The sequence below is a fragment of the Trematomus bernacchii genome, unplaced genomic scaffold, assembly GCF_902827165.1.
Source record: "Trematomus bernacchii unplaced genomic scaffold, fTreBer1.1, whole genome shotgun sequence".
In the NCBI taxonomy this organism is placed as follows: domain Eukaryota; kingdom Metazoa; phylum Chordata; class Actinopteri; order Perciformes; family Nototheniidae; genus Trematomus; species Trematomus bernacchii.
In genome coordinates this window covers 318,247-343,351 of record NW_022987587.1, presented here as the reverse complement: position 1 = coordinate 343,351, position 25,105 = coordinate 318,247, and the positions used below count along the sequence as shown (strand labels likewise).

Below are 25,105 nucleotides of genomic sequence, written 5' to 3'. Positions count from 1 at the left end.
AAAGGAACAAAGTTTTCCATGATGAATATAAAACATTCTTGGAGGCTGTGATAGCAAAAGGTCACGCTCAGCTACTGCCCCAAGAGCAGCTCAAACCTGAGAGTGGAAATATGTGGTGCATACCACGTCATGGGGTTCATCACCCAAAGAAGGGCAAGATTTGTGTAGTGATCGATTGTTCTGCATCTTATCAAGGATATTCATTCAATGAAAAGCTTATTCAGGGTCTCAATCTTACCAACACGCTACTTGGTGTGCTCATTCGATTCAGACAAGAACAAATAGCTTTCATGGCTGATTTCGTGGGGATGTATCATCAGGTCAAGGTGGCTCCTGCCGATCAAGATTATCTTCGCTTTCTTTGGTGGCCAGGAGGAGATGTCAGTTTACCTCTCGCTGAGTACAGGATGACAGTACATCTATTTGGTGCCACTTCATCAGCAAGTTGTGCAACCTATGCTCTTACTAAAACCGCTGCAGGTGCTGATCTCTCTCTCTCTCTCTCTCTCGCGTCCGGTTATACTTCACTCGCGTTTATGTCCAAATCCATCAGATCTAGCTAGTTTTAGCTAATGATATGGCTGCTGCCCCTCCCTACACGCAGATCACGCAGACTCAAACCTCATCTTATGCCCAAATTCCAGCTGAGAGGGTCTTCTCTATAGCTGGCCTGATTGTGAATCGCCTCCGCACCCGCCTCTCCGCTGAGCATGTAGACATGCTCATATTCTTAAACAAGAATGAGCATTGAATAGCTGCATTCTGTGCATAGGCCCTGTTATAGGTTGTTGATCTCTGTTGTAATAGGGTTACGTTACCCTAACCGGTTATGTTGTTCGTGTATGATCCCTCTTTAATTTAAAAACCAAGTTATGTTTTAAGCATGAAAGCTGTAGGCCTATAGCTGTCAACTGTTCAAACTGTGATCACCAGTTCAATACATTTGACAAATTCGACCAAATCGAATAAAGCTGATTGAGAAGGAGATGAGAGTGTTTAATGACTCTATGAGAGGTCTCACAATCTCCAAGGATAACTTGGATAAGGCTGAAGCAGCAGTGTTCTGTTCTTTTGTGTCTTTTCCAGAGGAAGTGGACACTTTGAAAAGGGGAAAACCTATCAAAGGAAGTAGTGCACTGTATAAATTGGATCCAGTGTACGAGAATGAACTGGTAAAGGTTGGAGGAAGGCTAAATAAAATGGCAATGCCTGAGGAAGCAAAGCACCCAACCATTCTTGGAAAACACCACCATGTCTCTAAAACTATACTTCGAGATATTCATCAACAAGTTGGTCACAGTAGAAGGAATCATGTTATCCAGGTTAAGACAAAAATACTGGATACCATGTGCCAATGCATTAGCCAGAAAAATTATATCTGAATGTACTGGGTGTATCTCAATGTCGAGGAAAGCTGCTCCAGAGCCACTATTTCAAGGATACTACGTCATCGAGTGCCGCCGAAGGACTGTTCCAATGTCCAGGATACTTGGAATTCTACCGAGGCCGGCGTCCTTCGTTGAGGGAAATTTCGAGGCTGCACATGTGTAGCCTCTGCGGTCTTAAAATCCCCACAATGCTTAGTTTGCGGACGGACCAATTTCCAAAATCTTTGGCGGAAATCTCGCTCCATTTAAGGCGGGGCCTCGCATATGACGCACACCTGCACACCTGTTAGCCTGTTCCACCATTCTTCGTTTTCCGAGGCTAGGAAGGATCCTCGCTTCAGAAGGAACTGACTCGGAGGGACTTGTTCTACCAAGGAAGCGTCCTCTACATTGAGAAACACCCACCGTGTGCAGACGCATGCATGGAAATGCAGGAGAACAAAACATTTCAGATCTGCCAACAGACAGAATTATACCAGACCTACCACCATTGGAGTGGATTACTTTGGCCCCCTGGAAGTGAAAAGAGGACGAAGCATTGTGAAACGATATGGAGTTATCTTTACCTGTCTAACAACCAGAGCGGTGCACTTGGAAGTAGCTCATTCGTTGGATACAGATTCATGCATTAATGCCTGCAGACGTTTCATCAGCAGAAGAGGCCAAGTATTGGAGATGAGGTCAGACAATGGGACTAATTGCGTTGCCACTGAAAGATAGCTGAAGGAATCTATAAAAGAGTGGAATCTGAGCAAAATAGAACAAGCCCTCCAGCAAAACAGGGATGCAAACTCATCAGGTATGAAAAAGGTGACAAGGATCCGAGCCCCCCGACCCCACGGAATATCGGCTTTAAAATGAGGAATAACAGAGGATTTTAGCAGTCAGAACAACTAAAGCAGTTCATAATAACAGAAACGCCAAAGAGTCACATCTAATAGAAATGTATAAAAGCATTTATTTTAATTGTGTAGCAGTCAGTTTATAATTTTGGCAGCACTGTTGAGCATTTTGAAAATGTATTTTCATGCCTCTGTGCAAGGCTTAGTCTTTCTATCTTTATAGCCAGTGGTGTAAAGTAACTAAGTTCATAAACTCAAGTACTATACTTGGGTACAATTTAGAGATACTTGTACTTTATTTAAGTATTTCAATGTTTTGCTACTTTGTTCTTCTTCTCCTCTACAGTTCAGAGGTAACTGGTGTACTTTTCCTCCACTACATGTATTTAATACCTTTAGTTACTTTACAGATGTGGATGAATGATGTGAAATATAATCAAGTGTTAAATCAGACTTTAGTTCCACCTGGAGTCAATTCACAAGCTACCCTGCAGTATACAAAGTCATTCAAACTAGCTGCACCTTCACCAGCTTTGAGAACACTTTCATGATCAATCATTATAAAACATATCATATATATTATTCTGAAATGGACCAATCTGCACAATGACTACTTTTACTGTCGCTACTTTAACTATATTTTGATAATAATACTTTTTTACTTTTACTTGAGGAACATTTTGAATGCAGGACTTTTACTGTAACAGAGTATTCCTACACTCTGGTACTTCTACTTTTACTCAAGTACAAGATCTGAGTACTTCTACTTTTACTCAAGTACAAGATCTGAGTACTTCTACTTTTACTCAAGTACAAGATCTGAGTACTTCTACTTTTACTCTAGTACAAGATCTGAGTGCTTCTACTTTTACTCAAGTACAAGATCTGAGTACTTCTACTTTTACTCAAGTACAAGATCTGAGTACTTCTACTTTTACTCTAGTACAAGATCTGAGTGCTTCTACTTTTACTCAAGTACAAGATATATACTTATACCACCTCCGTTTATAGCCTATGAAAATAACTATTTGAAAACGAAGGCTAAAGCTAACGTTAGCAGATAGTGACAATGTATGCTAGTTAGCTAGCTGAACGATTCCTTAAATAATATTGCGACAGAAAAACTTTTCAGTGCACATCACGCTCTGCCGCTCCGACAGGGAGCTCTGCTCTGAACACCTGAACGGCCCGTTCAGCTGTTCACCAGCGGTCCAGTCTGTGCCACAGTGACTCCGGACCGCACAGTTAATATTAACGAACGCACCGTAGGTAATGTAGCTGCTGAAGCTAGACCCTCATCCCGGAGCAGCAGAGCCTTATTATACATCCATGAGCAGAGCCGACAGGCAGGAAGACTCGAGCACACAGCTCGCGCTTCATTATAATATATAAAAAAAGAACACCATGCGTGTCATGATGGCACATAACACAATAAAAAAACATGGTAGCGGTCAAAATAAAAGTAAGCAAAACACTACTTTTGAATTCATTATTGAAATGTGTGCATAATAGGGGTGTAACAGTATACGTATTTGTACCGAAATTATTCTGTATGGGCCCTTCGGTTTGGTACACGTGTGTACCGAAGTGTACCGAGTGAATATGACGTTAAACGTAAAAAGTTGAGAACGTGAACAACTTTTTGGAAGTAATCTCAGGTGCTGTGACGCAGCATTCAGTGTAATTTGCTCACATTGGGTTCAACACGTCATAGAGCGACTAAGTCATATCTTTGGACGAGAGGCATACTATGAGAGCTGGTCACAGGGATGCGTTCAAATGTAGTCAGTAATTTGAGGAACTGTCGAAATGGCGAACGCAAATAAAGTTGAGCTCGAAAATCCTCCAGCATCATTGAAGTCTCCGGTTTTGGGAACATTTTGGTTTTGCAGTTACGTACAAGGATGACGGACAAAGACAGGTGGACCGAACCAAAGCTGTTTGTCGGCATTGTTCAACTAAAATTGGTTACGCGGCTGGCAATACATCAAACTTGCACACTCATTTGAAAAGGCATCCCCCGAACGTGAATATCACCGGTACCAAAAGAAAAAAGACTGAAGTGCAAACTCAACTCCCACTAGCATTTAAGCCTCCAACACTCGCAAAAAGTTCAGACCGAGCCAAAGCTATTACAAACGCCAAATATTCTTATGTTGCCATGTTAGCAAAGCGCTACCTGGCTGTATCTGCTACCTTTGTCCCTAGCGAGAGGGTGTTCTCCACAGCAGGAGACATTGTTAGTGCCAGCAGATCTGCCCTTTCAGCAAGCAATGTGGACAAGTTCATCTTTCTTTAAAAAAAAACATGAAAATACAATGACAAGCAAGCAAGTCCTAATGTCAAGCTGGCTGCTTAGGTACTAGTACAGTACAGTTCAAATACAGATTATTTCAGTTCATCGAAATGCTGCACCTTAATGTCTATTTTATCATATTTTCTATTTATTTGAGTGAATACATTATTCACAGTTTAATAATAATTAAAAATCCCAAAAAGATATTTTATGTTTTGTGATCATTTTTTCTGCTGTACCGAAAATGTACCGAACCGTGACCTAAAAACCGAGGTACGTACCGAACCGAAATGTTTGTGAACTGTTACACCCCTAGTGCATAACAATGCAATTAATCGCAGAAAATAATTTGATTAATCATGATTAAAATGTTTAATCATTGCCCAGCAATAATAAACAGTCAGAAGTGTTACCAAATTGTTTAACGTGTTACCAAAAGAGTTTAAAGCAGGGCTGTCCAAACCTTTTTCACCGAGGGCCACATACAGAAAAACATACGAAGGGCTGGTGCACTCATAAAGGTGAGGTATATTGCCTCATCAGTTAAAGGGGACCTATCATGCAAAATGCACTTTTGTACGTCTTTTCTACATGAATATGTGTCCCCGGTGTTCCAGGGAACTCACCAAGTGTCAGAAAACACAACCCTCTCTATTTTCCTCCATACCCAAATCTCTAAAAACGGGGCTGCAACGGATCTGAAAAAAACTGATCCAGATTTGAACACTTCACTAACGTCAGTAAAGTGGCGCTACGGCTATTGGGCCAACTCTCCACCAATCAGGGAAATGTGGGGTTGGGCCACGGCCGGCCATTGCAGTTCGAAAGCGCTGGAGACGCTGTAGTACATATGCCAGGCCTGTAAGTGGCGCTGTAGTCTGCCACAAAAGCAGCAAAGAAGACTTCCCGCGCATATGGTAAGCATGGTTACCCTTCTGTTTATTCTCTGCTGTGGCTTTTTTTCTCCCTCCCCGAGGCAAGCGTTTGCTCCCGCTGCTTTAATTCAATGCAATCCCTCCCCGTCGAGGCAAGCACTGTAATTCTCTCCGGTTAGTCCACCAGCAGATGACAAACACCCACCTCTCCGCCTCTTCCAAGGAACGAGGGGACCTTGCGGCAGAGTTTCAGTTAGGTTTTCTTTCGTCAAGATGTCCGTTAAAGTTTAAATCTTCCGGACAAAATTAGAAAAGTGCCGGTCAAAGGTCTTCTTTGTTATTTATTGAGCTTTAATACAAATGAATAACGACTCTATAGGCCTATAATAACATGGAGGACGGAGATCTATTTTTCTCCCCCTCTTCTGACTTCATCAGAGCACGGCTCCCCTCTCCTGCAGGGGAGCGTGGTCAGCTGCAGCACACAGAATCAGCCCCGTAGACAGCAAACAGCAAATAGAGCGAAATGAGGCATGGCTAAAATGCATGATCTGTTTGGAAATTTGAAAACAGAAACGTATAAATATACCTTGTATAGGTATGGCCCAACAATATATCATTTAAATATAGCATGATAGGTCCACTTTAAGTTATAAGTTAGCAACATGTAGGTAAATTAGGCTCGATACATGAATATGCTTTAAGAAAAAAAACGCCTACATCACAGCTCTCTATAGGGTTTCATTTATCTTGTTGGCAGCTCATCCCTTAAAAACAGGAGTCTCAGAGTGATTATAATAAGATGAAATATGAAGGGTCTATTTCAAGCTAGTTATGAAAATAAGTTATTAGGCTTTTTGTATCAACTAAGGTTTGTTAGAAAATGTTATCAACATGAATTGACTGAATTTATTTTAAAAGTGGGCTTATTAACACATGAATACTACTGTGTAAAATATCTGTACATATATATTTAAGAAGTACAATATAAGAAAAGCAAAAGTTTCATTTGTGGGCCATATTTCATCATACTTTTTGAATTAGCTGAGGGCCAATTCAAAATGGCCAGCGGGCCGCATTTGGCCCCCGGGCCGTAGTTTGGACACCTCTGCAAGTGTTAATGAAGAGTAAAGGGAACAGACCTGCTCTGTGTATCCGAAGCTGAGGCTGTAAAACAGCGTCCAGTAGTTTCTGGAGTCTCTCGTTCTCCTCTTTGGAAAGAGACAGCTCCTCCTCGAGCTCTGCAATCCTTTTTTCAAACAGAGCAAAAATATCTTCAGGAGCAGCAGTGAGTCGCTGCTTCTTCAACGACAGCAGCATTTGGACTTTACTCATGTTTACTAGATCACCTTTTCCTGCAAACTCCGTTAAACACACCGTTTCTCTCTTCACCAAACTCTCAATCTGACTCGTGTTGCTAACGTGTTTCCAGCTAGCATGCTAAGCTAGCTCCTATAGTCCGAGGTAAATGCTCCAGAAAAAAGAGCACAGAGTCTATTCGGAGGTTTATCCAGACACACAGATGATGGATCAGTAGTGCTGGAGCTCACAAACGCTTTCTCAGGAACACAGAGAGAGAACCGTAGCGACGAGACGCCACATGGATCCAGGTTAGAAAGAGCTGGGAACTTCACTTCCGGTGAAGACGCCTCCTCCTTCTTCTTCTTCTCTCAGTTTTTGGCGGATTGCAAACAACTTTAAGGTGCATACCGCCACCTACTGTACATGAGTGTGAATCATCATATCATTCCATCTCTTAACTCATGGACGTATATCTATGATCTAATCAAAAATAAAGAAATAAACAAAAAACATAAATAAATAAAACAAAACAATAATCCATGATCTATTCTAACCTAATGTTAAATTATGTTTCCTACCCCAGTTTCCCTCAGAAAGGTAAACAGTGCCTTTCTGGTAGCTCTTACTCCCTCTCCTTCTGTTCCCAGAATACCAACCACACTCCATTCCCTCTCTGCCTCTATCACTTTATCCTTTAGTTTTTCTCTTTCAAGGTTCAAGGTTCAAGGTTCTTTATTGTCAATCTGACATAGCTACAGAGTAATTATGCAGTTGAAAATCTTATGTCACAGGCTTCTCCAACAATGCAACATAATAACATAACATAATAACAATAAGAGCAAGAGCAATACAAAAATAATAATAGTTATAAAAATGAAATAAAGTTATGATGTGGAATAGTGCAGTATGAGTCTATATACAAGTTATTGGAATGATATATATATATATTAGGTATTAGATACATACTACTGAGTAGCAGTTGAATGTTTGAAGTTGTTTCAACAGTTCAATTTTTTAACAGTCTCACTGCCCGCGGGAAGAAACTGTCTCCGAATCTTCTTGTCCTTGCCAGGATGCTGCGGTAACGTCTGCCAGACGGCAACAGAAAGAACAGTTTGTGGCTGGGGTGATGGGGGTCTTTGATAATCCGTAGTGATTTCTTCCTGAGCCGCTGGGAGTAAAGGTCCTCCATGGATGGCAGCTCCGTCCTGGTGATGTGCTGTGCAGTTTTCACCACCCTCTGTAAAGCCTTACGATCGAGGTCGGTGCAGCTGCCGTACCAGGCCGTCATGCTGCCAGTGAGGATACTCTCTATCGTGCACCTGTAGAAGTTGCAGAGTATCCTGGAATCCATTTTGAACCTCCTCAACCTGCGGAGGAAGAAGAGCCGCTGTCGAGCTTTCTTGGTGATGGTGGTGGTGTGAAGAGACCATGTCAGGTCCTCAGTGATGTGGACCCCAAGGAACCTGAAGCTTTTGACTCTCTCCACCGTAGTCCCATTGATGGCGATGGGGGCGTGTCCCTCTCCCTGCTGCTTCCTGTAGTCCACAATCAGCTCCTTTGTTTTGCTGATGTTGAGATGGAGGTTGTTCTCCTGGCACCAAGATGTCAGGTTTTCGACCTCCTCTCTGTACGCCGTCTCGTCATCGTCTGTGATCTGGCCGATGACGGTCGTGTCATCAGCAAACTTCACGATGGTGTTGGAGCTGTGTGTGGCCACGCAGTCGTGGGTGAACAGGGAGTAGAGGAGAGGGCTGAGCACGCAGCCTTGAGGGGCACCGGTGTTGAGAATCGAATCAGGCTGGAGGATGTGATATTTCCCACCCGCACTGCCTGGGGTCTGCCCGTCAGGAAGTTCAGGATCCAGTCACAGAGGGCGCTGTTGAGCCCGAGGTCTCTGAGCTTGATGGACAGATGTCACAATGTAATAAGATATGTTCCACATGTTCTTTTACTCCACAGCTCCCACACTTGTCACTGTCACTTTTCCCCATGCAGTGGCGGCGCCAGAGCATTTTTGTTGGCTAATCTATGGTAGGGCTAACCCATACAGTGGTGGTGCTCAAGTCAGTATTTGCAATGTAATTACATACACGCTATATTACCCCCCTTGACAGTGAAACGCCACGCGTGAGGTTTAGATTATTTCCCTGTCTCAATCAAAATGGAACTGTATGAAATAAAACGGCACATTTGTCTTGTAGTAAATAAAAAGGGATCACTGTGAACGTGACGTATGATAGTACACGTTGAAGATCCAATGGGGATACTGAATGGCGGTTTCGATTGATCTCAATCAATAAGGCATGACGCAGATCCAACGTTGCGTTGCTCTGGCTGTAGGTCTATTCAAATTGCATTCGGAGGCATTTTGATCTGACCGCGGCCGCGCTGATATTATAACGCCAGAGAATTTCCACACCTTTAGTGTATAAAACTCCCCCACTACTTAGACTATTCCTTGCACCCCTCTTATAGCATAAGCCCGAATGGTCTCAACCATATTGCATCAGTAAGGTGCACTTGTTGTTACAGCAGGATCAGTTTGTGTGCTGTGGACACGACCCGTATATTTTCGCAATCCGTGTTCTCAACATTTAGCATTTCGCTTATTATTTAATTGAATTTGCATCACTTTTCATGGTGGGGCTATGGTGGGGCTAAGCCATTTCTTGGTATGGCTGTAGCCTACCCCAGCCATACCCTGGCGCCGCCACTGTCCCCATGACATACAGAGTACCATTCAATGCTGTGTGATTTAGTCTGAGTCTAGCTATCATGATTTCCTCCCTTCTGTTTCTTTCTTTATAAATATTAATTGTGATTGTGTTTTGAACTTTATGATACTCTTTGCCTTTCTGGTCTTTCTCCCACCTTTTCTGCCAGATCTCCATCCCTTTCTTCTTAATCACTGCTTTTCCTTCTCCTTTTCCAAGTTGAACTGGTAATGTGATTTCCTTTTGTAATGCACTTTTTGCTCATTTATCAGCACACTCGTTCCCTTTCACCCCCTCATGTGCAGGCACCCAGCAGAACTGAAGATCTATACCGCCTCTGTGAAGTCTTAACAGGCTATGATTCAGTTCTATGAGAATGTCTTCTCTGACAGTTGTTGTTGACTGTATGCTTTTTAATATGGACAATGAATCTATATATCACCACCCTATCTGGTCTGACCTCTTCAACCCACTGTAATCCTATTATTACAGCCAGCATTTCTGCTGTGTACACTGATAATTGATCAGACGCTCTTTTTGAGATTGATATTTTAAAGTCTGGGATATATACCAACTCCAACACACTCTTCCTTGTTCTTAGAACCCTCTGTGTACATTTTGAGGTAATTGTAATAATAATAATAATAATTTGAATTTATATAGTGCCTTTCATAACCTCAAGGTCGCTTTACAAAGAAACATACAAGGACAAGACATAAAACATAAAAAAACATAAACATAAAACAGGGGGCAGAAATGGAAGTGTAAGTGGGGGGGGGAGTGAGTTATAGTTGGAAGGCGATGTTGAACAGATGAGTTTTAAGGGTTGATATGAAGAGGTTGAGAGAAGGGGCGTTGCAGATTTCTGCAGGGAGGGAGTTCCAGAGGGTGGGGGCAGCGACACTGAAGGCACGGTCCCCGAAGGTGCGGAGGCGTGAATGGGGAATGGAGAGCAGGCCGGAGTCTGAGGATCGAAGGGTGCGGGACGGGATGTATGGGTGGAGGAGATCTGTGAGGTACTGAGGGGAGAGGGCATGGAGGGATTTGTAGGTGAGGAGCAGGAGTTTGTAAGTGATGCGGGACTTGACCGGGAGCCAGTGGAGGTTGAAGAGAGTAGGGGTGATGTGCTGCCAGGGCTTGGTGCGTGTGAGAACCCTGGCAATTGTCAAATAAATAAACAAATCAAATATCTGTATAGCAATTACAAATGTTTGGCATATCTGAAGCTGATGTTCTTGCAGGATTCGTGCTGTTCGGAGTTTGCATCCTCGTGGTTGATTGCACTTATTGTAAGCTGCAGAGGTGGAATAAGTACTAAGATCTTGTACCTGAGTAAAAGTAGAAGTACTCAGATCTTGTGCTTGAGTAAAAGTAGAAGTACTCAGATCTTGTACCTGAGTAAAAGTAGAAATACCAGAGTGTAGGAATACTCTGTTACAGTAAAAGTCCTGCATTCAAGATGTCACTGAAGTAAAAGTACAAAAGTATTGGCATCAAAACATAGTTAAAGTTCCAAAAGTAAAAGTACTCAATATGCAGATTGACACATTCAGAATAATATATATGATATGTTTTGATTATAATCATTGATGCATTCATGTGTTTATCACATTTAAATGCTGGATTTATTTGTATTGTGTTGATCATTTCTACACACGGTGGTATTACTATTTTTATTTAAGTTAAAGTGCAGCAGGAGGGGACTCTTTAAAGTAGAGACACTACATACTGATATACACCTGAACATCAGCAGGAGAGGACTCTTTAAAGTAGAGACACTACATACTGATATACACCTGAACATCAGCAGGAGAGGACTCTTTAAAGTAGAGACACTACATACTGATATACACCTGAACATCAGCAGGAGAGGACTCTTTAAAGTAGAGACACTACATACTGACATACACCTGAACATCAGCAGGAGAGGACTCTTTAAAGTAGAGACACTACATACTGACATACAGTGATTTTAGTGTCATGTGAAATCTCTGTTTCTTCTCTTAATGTTTATCCTTGTTTTAAGTTGCAAATGGTCCTGCAGTGATGCAAAAAACCTTCCAGACTTTATCTGATAATAAAGTATCATCGTATGTTGTGAAAACAGCAGCATGGGTGTTTACATCTGTGCTTTAATATTTATTTACAGTATTTTAATAATCTCACCTCATCACAGAAGTTAGCGTTCTGCGTGCACACTATTGTTTTAGGGGCACCAAACCTGAACGAAAAGAGAAGAAGAGGAGATTAATTTCAGGTTAAAAATATTGTTATTTCTGCGTCCTGATGGTTGCATTTTAGAAAAAGTCAGATTTTCTTTCTGATTTTACTTCCATTCTTGAGAGGATAATAAATACATGGATCCTGATATTGAAGACCAAGCCGGTGACGAGTGAGATTTTTCTAACAAAAACACACATGTGAAAGGGAAGGAAAATGGGAGACAGTGTGGGTGCCTCGAGGCGAATCATTTTCAGATTATATATATACACAGTATTCTGGTCTTGGACATCACTGAATCCTTTCTGGCAGGAAGATCATGGACTTTTACGAAAAGTTTTTCAGATAGACTTTCCATTTAACTTTGAATCTTAATATTCGATGATTCCTCTAAAGTAAAATATTTATTTTGAACCCTGAGTGCTGCTAGCAAGAATGGCATTACTAGAATGTGGTTAAAACCAGGAAAACCTATTGTGGATATGGGCATTGTTTAGGATATTTTGGAGGATTACCTTTGCTTTGAGATAGCGACACATTGAATATGTGACATGTCTCCATGCTTTAATGTTCAAAAAGCTCTTTATTTTTCTCGTACTAGAGGGAGAATCTCCAAAAACAGAATAGGGCCTCTTTAAGATTCACATATCATGAATGAGGCTTCAAACACTTGGTCAGGTAAAGTGTGATTACAGGTGATCTTGTGAAGTGTATCCTGTATATGCATTTGGAAATACATTTTGCGACAGAGAGAGCGTCCGTCCTCTGAACCGGAAAAGCTTCGGGCCATTTACTGAAGTAATCGATGAGCACTATGACGTTAGAGTTCCCCTGCTGCGTCTCTGGGAAAGGCCCTGAGGAAGAGGAAGAGGAAGATAAGGTGAGGTGAGGTAAAGTAAAGTAAGGTGAGGTAAGGTGAGGTGAGGTGAGGTAAGGTAAGGTAAAGTAAAGTAAGGTGAGGTAAGATAAGGTAAGGTAAGGTGAGGTAAGGTAAGGTAAGGTGAGGTAAGGTAAGGTGAGGTAAGGTGAGGTGAGGTAAGGTGAGGTAAGGTAAGGTGAGGTTAGGTAAGGTAAGGTGAGGTGAGGTAAGGTGAGGTAAGGCAACGTAACATTTAGTAAGAAATAAAACAGCAGATAAATATAATTTGAGGAAATTAAATGAAGGCAAAAACCTATAATGTCGATCCCAACGATCTCCCAAGGTGCGTCCACTTTAATGGGCCGGACCGTCCTGGCCAGGTTTTTACTCCTTTCTGTGTGCTGACAGGTGTCACACACTTTGATCTGAAACAGGACACAGTTCAAAGTTAAATATTAATATAACTATTAAGTCACAGTGTCATAGAGTAGAGCAGGTGTTGGACCCTGAAGGCAGCATCTCCCTGGTCCAATGGGATTTTGGATTATTGCAGAAAATAATCTCTTTGTCAAACAAACGTTTATGATACTGACATGTTTAGTTCAGCAAGATAATCTCCACATATTAACACCACTTTATGATTTTGTAAGGAAAAAGCTAACTGCAGGCTATAAGGAACTACAGCACGGTCACATGACTTCACGTCACCACCGCTAAGCTAAAGGTGGCTAATGTTGGGCGTGATGACGTTTAGTCGTCTCATTTAGACACTTGTTAGCAACCGACAGTGGGTTATTTACAGATGTATTTTATGTCGTAAAACTAAAAGTGAAACTCTCTTCAGCTTGTGTTAACCTCAGACCTTATTTCAGGATAATAACCTAAAACACATTCAGAAAAAACTTCAACACCGGGGGACAGGACGGGATACAATGCTGACTCATCCCTTGGTTTTAGGACTCATTCCTGCACCACTGCATTAAAGACGAACGTACCCAGTCCACCACGTCCTTGATGATGCCCAGCCAGTAGTACTTGCTCTGGATTCGGTGCACGGTCTTCTTCTAGCCGAGGTGATGACCGATGTCGTTGAAGTGGCAGTCGAGGAAAATCTGCCTCTTCCTCTCCGCCTCGATCACCACCTCCCTCTTCTCCTCCTTCTTCGGCCCGACGTAGTACAGCTTCCCTTCTGAGTGAAGGAAGACACAATATTAGATTTTGGATAATAGAAGATTCCTTAAAATCATATTTTAAGTTCTGCTTTGGGTTGTAGACTTTGTGTTTTAAGTAAGGGATAATGAATACAACTCTTAAGGGTGATATGTCTCTATAATGACCGCCTCGCTGCACATTATCCGCCTATTTCACGGCCACATACTCAACAAACCAACGACTTGACTCACAATATCAATTGAAAATGATTATATTGACTTAAAAACGATCGTCAATTCCACCGGGCACTATTTTGCTTGGCAGCGGTGTATTATCGAGTATTAACAACCTCTGCAATCTCCAAATTAACCAATCAGAATCGAGTATTCAATTAAGCCGTGTAATTCCATGGAATATAACAAAAAGTGTATCTCGAGCCGGTTTCTCAAACTCAGTGGCGAGCCGTGAGCTTTATACCTAGGCCCTCTGACCCCCACCAATTCCCTGGAAAAAAAGAAAAAAAAAAAGAGTTATTACGTCACAGCGTATACTTCAGCGGAATATCAAAACAACGGCCCAGGGTGCAAAACGCATCAATGACAGCGACCCTCTACCACACAAAACAACATCTGTGAACCCAAGTTGTGTTATTTGACATTGAAAATGATATTGCATTGTGTTTGTTACTTTCGTTGCAGTTGTATGTCTTAAGTGTAATTTGGCATGCTTTTATTTTGAAGGCGAGTTCACGCTGTTGACAGGAAGTTGTTGTTGCTATGGAAACAAGAAAAGTTTCACAGCGGGCGGAACTTGTCATAAAGTCCGCGATAATAAAACCCACCCATTTAGAGGGAAGATATGATTGGTCAATTGTACTGTCATTTGACATTACTCTCTCGTTCAGTTACTATAGCGGGCCCTCTGTGAATCGCAGAGGGCCAGACGAGCTTCTTTCATGTAACCCTTCACATTCAACAGAGACTGAACAGGCAGATTCGAAGGATTTATTTCTTTGGAAATGTTATTTTAAATACAATTAAATCAAGTTTTTTTTCGGTAAAACTAATGAAAAATATAACAAAAATAATATTAAAAAAATATATATTTGAAAAATATATATATTTTTTAAATATTTTTAAATATTATTTTTTTGAATATCTTAGGCCCTCACACAGATGGAAGGCTGACAGGCAGGTAGGCCATCCAGTTATTTTAGCTGGGCCGGCTCAGATGATTGGTCGTGCTTTTTACAGTATTACGGCTTCCACAGATGACATTTTTTTATGGATTTTTTGTCAAAGCACTTAAGATATTCATTGCTATCGGGATGTTAAGAGCATTCCATGGAATATAACAACAAGTGTATCTCAAGCCGGTTTCTCAAACTTACCTACCCTACCTTTAACCTTTAACAAACTATGAATGTGTCATACCCACCTAACGGTAAGAAACTCAGCGAACTGACAATACAAACCATTTTTACAGAAACAAAACACAAGTCTCACAAGAAGCGTCTAAATGAGCCCTGAGTGATCGTGGCATGGGAAGCAAACCCAGACATCACACGACGTAGCTTTACGGAGCAAATACGGCAAATATGTCTTACCTTTTGCTGTTTCTGATCAAAAGTTGTGTTCAATGGCATTAAAACAAGAAAAACGCAGCTGAAGGTTAATCCAATGTGTCTGTGTCACTTTGAAATGATTACTGATAATCCATCACCATATTTATGTCAATAACGGAGTTTTCATATAGCTGCTATCATAGCTACCAGAGTGTATGACAGCTTCCGGTTTTGGGCATTCTGGCTATGCATCACTCATTCACCAATGGGTAATGTTTAGATGATTTTAGGAACTTCCCCTTGATTCTATTGGCTCTAACGGTTCAAAAGAGATGTCAATCATCAAAATCGACCGAAGGGGGCCAGAGATATGGCAAATGCACCCAAATGACCCCAGAAGTGTTTTTTTTCTAAACCTCTCTAAAAAGGTCAAATGTCACTTGTTTTGCATCAATCTTGATACAGGGTACTTATTATATGTTATAGTTTGGATTCCTAAAGCTTTTAGTCTCCGATCCCATCATTCAAGGGTGGTTTTCACTATAAATTATGTTTTTTTTGGACGGACACTATCATTTACATGTTTTAATATGTTCAATCTGAATTTAAAATAAAACAATTCTATATTGATTCTGACTTTTCTAAATCCAACTCACAGGTTTATCATTGCTTTGAGAAAAAAGATTATTCATTTACCCCTTTTAGAAGTGAAGATATAGTCATTTGTTCTGGGAATGTCATTTTCGAGCCTGAGACCTGAAAAACAGGTTAACAGGTTAAGGCAGGGATTATTTGCAGCGAGTTCTCCTTAGCAACGGTCTGTTCTCCTTAGTAACGGTCTGCTAGCTAAAATTGACAACCTCTGGAAAGTCCAAAATGAACAATCAGAATCGAGTATTCAACTCAGCCATGTAATGAATGTGTGCATACAGTAACACATCGCTGAAACACACCTTCAACCCCCCCCCCCCTCCTCAGGAGTCCTACCTCGCTCCAAAGTTCAAGCAGATAGTGGATTTCTGCCGAGTCAGCGCCGTCAGGGGGGGCCTCTCTGAGACTTTCTGCAGGAGGAGGCAGGTGAGAGGTTCACCTTTGACCTCTTTGTGAATAATGTGCACTTTTAATGTCAATTACAGTAGATTTCATTTTATTTGTTGGTTGACTGAAGATTACGCCATGTGCCATGCAAGTCCCGGTTATACAGGATATAAAAAAGTACTGAAATACATTTTAAATATGTTACAAAGACAGTGAAATTAACAGTTAAACCAAATATTAAAAGGGCCCTATTATGTTTTTTAGTGTGTTCCCTTTCCTGTAGTGAGTTATAAACATTACAAAGACGTTGAAAGGTGAAGCTGACGCAACACAAATGAATAATTCCCATTTTTCTCTGTTGACTTTAAAGAGTATACATACTGTTATGCACGTCTTAGTTCAAAATTATATTTAAAAAATGTGGTTGAATCCCAAGTGTACAGATACTATCACATAAGGCCTGGTTATACAGGGCATACAAATGTCTTAAAATCCATTTTTTAAATGTATTAAAAAAGCAAAAACATGGGAAGTATTAGCTCTCATACAAACATTTTTGTAAAAATGTTCCCTTTTAGGATGATGGAGTTGGTAAAATTGAAGTTGTTTTAATGACGATCTCAAATTAAAAGGATTCAGCAAACAGTATTTTTAAAGCAGGATATAAATAAAGGCGGATAACATTTTAATTACTTATTAAAGGAACAGAAACCCTCTTCTCTAGTGGCCTAATAATGAACAAAACTAAATACAAAACAGTCACCCCTGCACCTCATGTCTCCCCCCTTTATAACCATTGATTCCCATGTTTCTGTTGAAGCTGCCCGAGTTTATCGCTTCCCGGTGTTTGAGAGAAGCTTCTGTGAGCAGCTGGTGGAGGAGCTGGAGCACTTTGAGCAGTCCTCCGCCCCCAAAGGAAGACCCAACACCATGAACCACTATGGGGTAATTCAACCTCCAAAACACTATACAAAACAGAGGGACCAGGAGCTACACTGCCCTTTTGTTTTAAATAGGGCAGATGTGTGTAAATCCTTTAAAAGGGTTAACCCACACAAGGCTCCTGGACCTGATGGCATCCCTGGCCGTGTTCTCAGGGTGTGTGCAGTTCAGCTGGCAGAGGTGTTCACAGACATCTTCAACAGGTCCCTGCTGCAGTCTGTAGTCCCCACATGTCTTAAACACTCCACCATCATTCCTGTCCCCAAAAAGACAATCATCACCTGCCCCAACGACTACCGCCCAGTAGCACTCACCTCCATCATAATGAAGTGCTTTGAGCGGTTAGTCAAATTATTCATCACCTCCTCCCTCCCTGAATCTCTGGACCCCCTGCAGTTTGCCTACAGAGCAAACAGGTCCACAGACGACGCCATAGCCCTCACCCTCCACACTGCCCTCTCACACCTGGACCCGAAGAACAGGAACACATATGTGAGAATGCTGTTCATTGACTACAGTTCAGCATTCAACACCATTGTGCCCTCCAAGCTGGCCATCAAGCTCAGAGACCTCGGGCTCAACAGCGCCCTCTGCGACTGGATCCTGAACTTCCTGACGGGCAGACCCCAGGCAGTGCGGGTGGGAAACATCACATCCTCCACCCTGATTCTTAACACCGGTGCCCCTCAAGGCTGCGTGCTCAGCCCTCTCCTCTACTCCCTGTTCACCCACGACTGCGTGGCCACACACAGCTCCAACACCATCGTGAAGTTTGCTGATGACACGACCGTCATCGGCCAGATCACAGACGATGACGAGACGGCATACAGAGAGGAGGTCGAAAACCTGACATCTTGGTGCCAGGAGAACAACCTCCATCTCAACATCAGCAAAACAAAGGAGCTGATTGTGGATTACAGGAAGCAGCAGGGAGAGGGACACGCCCCCATCGCCATCAATGGGACTACGGTGGAGAGAGTCAAAAGCTTCAGGTTCCTTGGGGTCCACATCACTGAGGACCTGACATGGTCTCTTCACACCACCACCATCACCAAGAAAGCTCGACAGCGGCTCTTCTTCCTCCGCAGGCTGAGGAGGTTCAAAATGGATTCCAGGATACTCTGCAACTTCTACAGGTGCACGATAGAGAGTATCCTCACTGGCAGCATGACGGCCTGGTACGGCAGCTGCACCGACCTCGATCGTAAGGCTTTACAGAGGGTGGTGAAAACTGCACAGCACATCACCAGGACGGAGCTGCCATCCATGGAGGACCTTTACTCCCAGCGGCTCAGGAAGAAATCACTACGGATTATCAAAGACCCCCATCACCCCAGCCACAAACTGTTCTTTCTGTTGCCGTCTGGCAGACGTTACCGCAGCATCCGGGCAAGGACAAGAAGATTCGGAGACAGTTTCTTCCCGCGGGCAGTGAGACTGTTAAACAATTGAACTGTTGAAACAACATCAAACATTCAACTGCTACTCAGTAGTATGTATCTAATACCTAATATATATATATCATTCCAATAACTTGTATATAGACTCATACTGCACTATTCCACATCATAACTTTATTTCATTTTTATAACTATTATTATTTTTGTATTGCTCTTGCTCTTATTGTTATTATGTTATGTTATTATGTTGCATTGTTGGAGAAGCCTGTGACATAAGATTTTCAACTACATAATTACTCTGTAGCTATGTCAGATTGACAATAAAGAACCTTGAACCTTGAACCTTGAACTATTCATTCACTGCACATTCACATTTAATACTTATGGTGCCATGACATTTTGATCTTTGACCTCCTGTAGTCCCTCAGTCAGGAAATATGTGAAGCTCGATGAAATATCAGAGGTTTCGTGCGAGGACTTTTATATAAATATAAGGGTCATGACAGGAACACTACATGTGAATAGGGTCAAATATTTAACTAATAGATATCACTATAAAACTTTCTCACTTTTTGTATTACAACTTTTATGAAATATTATGTTTATATGTGTAAATTAGGCATTTTCTTATCAAATATGTTTTATTTACGGAGTATTCCAGAACAGAATTGTGAACATTTGGTAAATCCATGTTAAAAAGTATTGTTTTATTTTGTTTGCATATTCAAATCAAGTTTTTACAAGTTTTCTGATGTTTCATGTCTAAATATGCAAATGAGGCTTCATGTGATCCTAACTGTTGGTGAATTCAGGAGAAATCTACAGACCCAAACAGACAAAGTTAGTCAAATAAACTCCTGCGTTTTAGCTGCTTTCTTACCTCTAGTCTGAAAGTGTGTTATTCATGAATGTCCTCCAGATCCTGCTGAATGAACTGGGCTTCGACGAGGGCTTCATCACGCCGCTCCGCCAGCGTTACCTGCAGCCGCTCACCTCCCTGCTCTACCCCGACTGTGGGGGGGGCAGCCTGGACAGCCACAAGGCCTTCGTGGTGAAATACAACATGGACGAAGACCGGGACCTGAGCTACCACTACGACAACGCAGAGGTCACGCTGAACGTTTCCCTCGGAAAGGACTTCACAGAGGGAAACCTTTATTTTGGGGATATGAGACAGGTGAATATATATACTTGTAATACTACCCACACCTACACCCCCGGGTTATACTCAGGGTTTCCTTAAAAGGCATCTTAAAATGAGGCCTTAATTGGTATAATTAGTCATGAAAAATGGTAAGACATGAGAATTGGCATTACAATTTTGACGTTGCAGAGTAGAATTTCAAAAATGATTGGTAACATGTTTTGAAATCACCTTTGGCATCATACCTTAAAGTGACACAGACTTTAAGAACACATTGAATGTTTTGAATGCCTTGTGCCAATATATTATCTAACAGCATGTGCATTTGCTAAATTTGTCTTTCAAAAATAAACTATGTAGTAGATTTAAGTGCTAATTCACATTCTGGGTTTTAAAACTCCAGGACCATTTTTAGTTTTAACTCTGTCCCAAAAATAATAGAAGCAAAAGTCAGTGTAAACCTTTAAATATTAAAATCCTTTAACCTTCACTTAACCTAATATCTACTTTATATGCTGTGTTTTAATTTTGTTTACCATTGCCCAATTGTATTATATCGCGGCCATTGTAAACAAAGGATGTGTAGGACAGTGACATTTCTGCTATGAGTATTTTTATATAACAGACAGGAAATAAACACTAAAGGGAACAGTAGAAGAAGACAGACAGGAAGTTAACACTTAAGGGAACAGCAGAAGAAGACAGACCGGAAGTAAACACTAAAGGGAACAGCCAAAGAAAACAGACAGGAAGTAAACACTAACGGGAACAGTAGGAGAAGGTAAACAGGAAGTAAACACTAACGGGAACACAGTTTGGGCTCTGTAGTCTTTAAGGACTGGTTAGTGGGACAGAAACTGGGAACAGTGGTATTTGGGAACATTGCTCTTCACCACTGATGCTGGTTATTGGTGTTTATGTCTCTGCAGGTAGCTCTAAGTGAGATGCAGTGTTGGGAGGTGGAGTACAGGGTGAGCGAGGGTCTCCTGCACCGGGGCCAGCAGATGCACGGGGCCCTGCCCATCTCCTCGGGCCGGCGCTGGAACCTCATCGTCTGGATTCGAGCGTCGCAGGAGCGCAACAAGATCTGCCCCATGTGCAACCGCAGGCCGGAGCTGGTGGAGGGCGGGGGCTTCGCTGACGGCTTCACCAAACCCTGCATCGCCCCACTGAACGCTGCATGTGTGCTAACGTGACCAGAAATACCCCCAGTTAACGGGAGGGAACCCCCAGTTAATGGAATAAATTAGTAGTTGAAAGAACAGGGTATGTGTCACTTTGGTATTTATGACATGTTGAGTGATTTTTATGACCCCCCATAAAACCTAAATCCCTTTGATGTGACAGGTGTCAGTGCACCTGTTGTAGTGCCTCCCTAATAAACCATTGTCTTCATTCTTGTTATGACTTGTTTGTTTAGCTGTTTATTGTTTTATTGCCCCCTATAAAGTATTGTTCTTAAATAGGGGGGGTCATAAGACTTTATTGACCGTTTGTCTGTGAACCTGTTGTAGTGTCCCCCCTAGTAAACCATTGTTGTCAATATTTGTTTTAGAACTTATTTGCTCACCTATTGTTGTTGTATTGCCCCCTATAAAGTATTGTTCTTAAATAGGGGGGTCATAAGACTTTATTGACCCTTTGTTCTTGCGATATAATATGGTTATATGACATTTAAGGATGTAATTTTCTAAAGTTGTCTAGTGGGGGGCTGATAATACTTTATTGACCCTTTGTGGTAATATATGTTTTTTTGACATTTAAGGATGTCTTTTGAAGTTGTATATTTAGGTAATAATACTTTATAGACCCTTTGTTCTTGCGATATAATATGGTTTTATGACATTTAAGGATGCCTTTTGAAGTTGTATAGGAGGGTTATAATATTGTATTGACCCTTTGTTCTTGTGATAATATATGGTTTAAAGGGGTATTCTTAGATGGTTTCTTAAAAAACAAATTGGTAGAATATGAAGTACTTTGTAAGGAATGTGATTTCCTTAACCTGTTAACCTGTTAAGCCCGAGAGCCCCCGCCCGCGAAACTGTGTCTCAGAGCTTCTTAACATTTAAAAACCTATGAATGTGTCATACCCACCAAACGGGAAGAAACTCAGCAAACTGACGATACGAACCATTTTTACCGAAACAAAACACAAGTCTCACAAGAAGCGTCTAAATAATAATAATAATAATAATACATCACATTTATAAAGCGCTTTTCCTGGTGCTCAAAGAGCTTACAAGCAAGTAAAACAAAATAACAACAAAAGTAGAAAGTGCTAAGCTAGGTGGAATAAGGGCAAGGGGTTAGTTGATTAGGAGTTGAAGGCAAGAGTGAAAAGGTGAGTTTTGAGGGATTGTTTGAATGATGTGAGTGTTGGCAGATCTGACGTGGCTGGGGAGGGGGTTCCAGAGTGGGGGGGAGTCTGCAGCGAAGGCCCTGTCACCCCAGGTCCGGAGCTTTGTCCTGATGGGCTGCAGTAGGTTAGCTTCAGCAGACCTGAGGCGACGGGTGGGGGTGTGTCGTTGGATGAGGTCACAGAGGTAGGGGGGGCAAGGTTGTTGAGGGCTTTGAGAGTGAAAAGTAATATTTTAAAGTCAATGCGGTGTTTGATGGGGAGCCAGTGGAGGTCATGGAGGATAGGGGTGATGTGGTCGGAGCGTCGGGTGGAGGTGAGCAAGCGGGCAGCTGAGTTTTGGACATATTGAAGTTTTGTTAGTATGAATGCAGGTGATCCAAAAAGTATGCTGTTGCAGTAATCCAGTCGGGATGTTATAAAGGCATGGATGGGTCTGATGCGGGCGATGTTCTTTAAATGGAAGAAAGCGTTTTTTGTGACCTGGTTGGAAAGTGAGGGTGGGGTCGAGGATGATGCCAAGGTTACGGATGTGAGTGGAGGGGTTGACAATGGAGCCATCGATGGTAAGATACAAATCTTGGGTTGAGCGGGTAAGTGAGTTTGGGCCAATGATTATAAGTTCCGATTTGTCACAGTTAAGTTTTCGAAAATTGTTTTGGATCCAAGTTTTAATGTCAGTGAGGCAGGTGCTGAGCTGGGAGTGTGTGGTTGGAGAAATTGATTTTGTTGAGAGGTAGAGCTGTGTGTCATCAGCATAACAGTGGAACTGGAGTTGGTGTTGATGGAGGATTTGTCCAATTGGGAGGATGTAGATGATGAACAGAAGGGGACCAAGTACAGAACCCTGAGGGAGATTTGGAGTTGTTAATGGAGATGAATTGATGTCTGTCAGAGAGATAGGATTTAAACCAGGAGAGGGCAGTACCGGTAATGCCAATGGAAGACTGGAGGCGGTTGATGAGGATGGAATGGCTGATCGTGTCAAATGCGGCTGTTAGGTCAAGGAGAATGAGAATTGAGCGGCAACCAGAGTCAGCAGAGAGGAGAATGTCGTTGGTCACCTTGAGTAGGGCAGATTCTGTGCTGTGGCGAGTACAGAAACCAGATTGAAAAGGTTCATGAAGGTTATTGCAGTCCAGATGGGATTTTAGTTGGGAGGCAACAGTTTGCTCCAGAATTGTTGACAGGAATGGGAGGTTAGAGATGGGCCGGTAGTTATTGAGAGAATCAGGGTTGAGACCAGGTTTTTTGAGTATGGGAGTGACAGCAGCGAGTTTCAGAGCAAGGGGGACAAGTCCAGTGGACAGAGAGGAGTTAATGACTGTGGTGATAAGATGAGTGAGTTGGGGGAGGCAGGCCTTGACAAGGGTGGAGGGCATGGGGTCCAGGATGGAAGTTGAGGTATTCATGCCGGTGACTTGGGCAACTATGTCCAGTGAGGTAATTTGTCTGAAGGCTGTAAAAGGGTGCCTGGAAGGAGTAGGGTAGGCAGGTTCCAGAAAAGCATGGGTGGTGGACGAGACGGAGGAGTTGGCTGTGTTGCTGTGTATTATTTCAATTTTGCTTTGGAGGAATGAGAGGAAGGATTCACACTTTGAGGTGGTGAAGGAGTTGGAGATATTATCCATGGGGTTGAGGAGCTTGTTAATAGTTGAAAAAAAGGGACTTTGGGTTATTGCTGCCAGATTGTATTACAGAGGAGTAGTGGAAGGAGCGTGCACTGTTGAGGGCATCTTTGTACTGCTGTTGGTGCAGTCTATAAATGTCTTTGTGGATAGTGAGACCAGTTCGTTTAGCATGTCTTTCGAGCTGGCGACCTTTCCTTTTGAGGCAACGGAGATGATCGGTGTACCAGGGGGCCGAGTGAGTGAAAGAGACATACTTGGTTTTATTGGAGCGAGTTGGTTGAGACAGGAGGAGAGAGCATTGTTGTAGGTGTTGACCAGGTCAGTAGGGGAAACATTCTTGGTGACGGTGGAGTCAGGGATGGTGTCAGCCAGTAGGGAGACAGCTAAGAAACTGTTCGTGAAAAAAACATTTTTAGATCGTCTGGGCAAAGAGAAAGGTACTTCAACGCAGAATGGTACAAAAACAGAGAGTGGTTAATTATTTGCAAAACCACTAAACGGGCCTTCTGTGAAATATGCAGATTTGCTGCTGTCAAACGGCTTGTAACTTTCTCAAAATGTGGAGATGATAGCTTTGTTAATACCGGAGTTAATAACTGGAAAAAGTGCCCAAAGCCTCCATGAACAGTTGTCTCTGACTGTACGATGGGTATCAGCTGATTATGTTGTCCATGAAGACTTCATAGGAATGTATGACTGTCCCAAGACTGACGCAGAATCAATAACCCACTGATAAACTGCGATGTTAACAACCTCATGATAACCTCATATGTTTTTAACTTAGGATCATAGGCTACCTGTGTTTAGTCTAGAAAAAGGTAAATGTGTGCATTTTATTATAAAGTTGTGTATATTTACAGACTGTTGCAAAAACTAAGAAGCTTATAAACATCAGGTTTAAAACTAAAAGAGCTTTACAAAAAAGTAACACAATTAAAGATGTTTGGAGTTTTATTTGAGTTATTAATTTACATTTTTTGTCAAAGAGATGCTGATTTGAAACCGTTGTTACATACAGTTACGGCATTTCCTGTTTCTGCCGGAGAGAGGGGAGTTTGTCCCAAAGCTTGCCGCTGTATTTACTCCCTCCATCTGACAGGAGGGAGCCTCATGTGTCACTCCACGGAGTTCACTCCGTCACGGAGGGGGAGTGTGTAGGGCGTGGTTTGGGATTGGGCCATACACACGCACTTTTTTGGCCCCCCCACTTCTAAAATGAATCCGGTGCGCCTGGCTGTCAGCATCAGCTGTGGGCTTGGCTTGCTGTTTAAAACACCTTTTTTTTATCCATATCTCTCGCTAGAATCTCCCACCATCCAACTAACAACAACAACGTCAAGCCTTTGGGCTCTGAAACTACGGGGCGGGCCGAGGAC

The 25,105-nt window shown here is 42.2% G+C and overlaps 1 long non-coding RNA gene and 1 pseudogene across 1 annotated transcript; one reads left to right on the top strand and one right to left on the bottom strand.

Moving 5' to 3' along the window:
- Positions 1-12,361: 12,361 nt before the first annotated feature.
- Positions 12,362-13,676, bottom strand: LOC117480961. Its single transcript, XR_004555694.1, has 3 exons — positions 13,495-13,676; positions 12,813-12,924; positions 12,362-12,494 (listed from the first exon to the last, which is right to left on the bottom strand). It is a non-coding gene; the product is annotated as an uncharacterized LOC117480961 (long non-coding RNA).
- A 2,457-nt stretch (positions 13,677-16,133) lies between these two features.
- On the top strand, positions 16,134-21,644 carry LOC117480943 (annotated as a pseudogene).
- Positions 21,645-25,105: the final 3,461 nt, after the last annotated feature.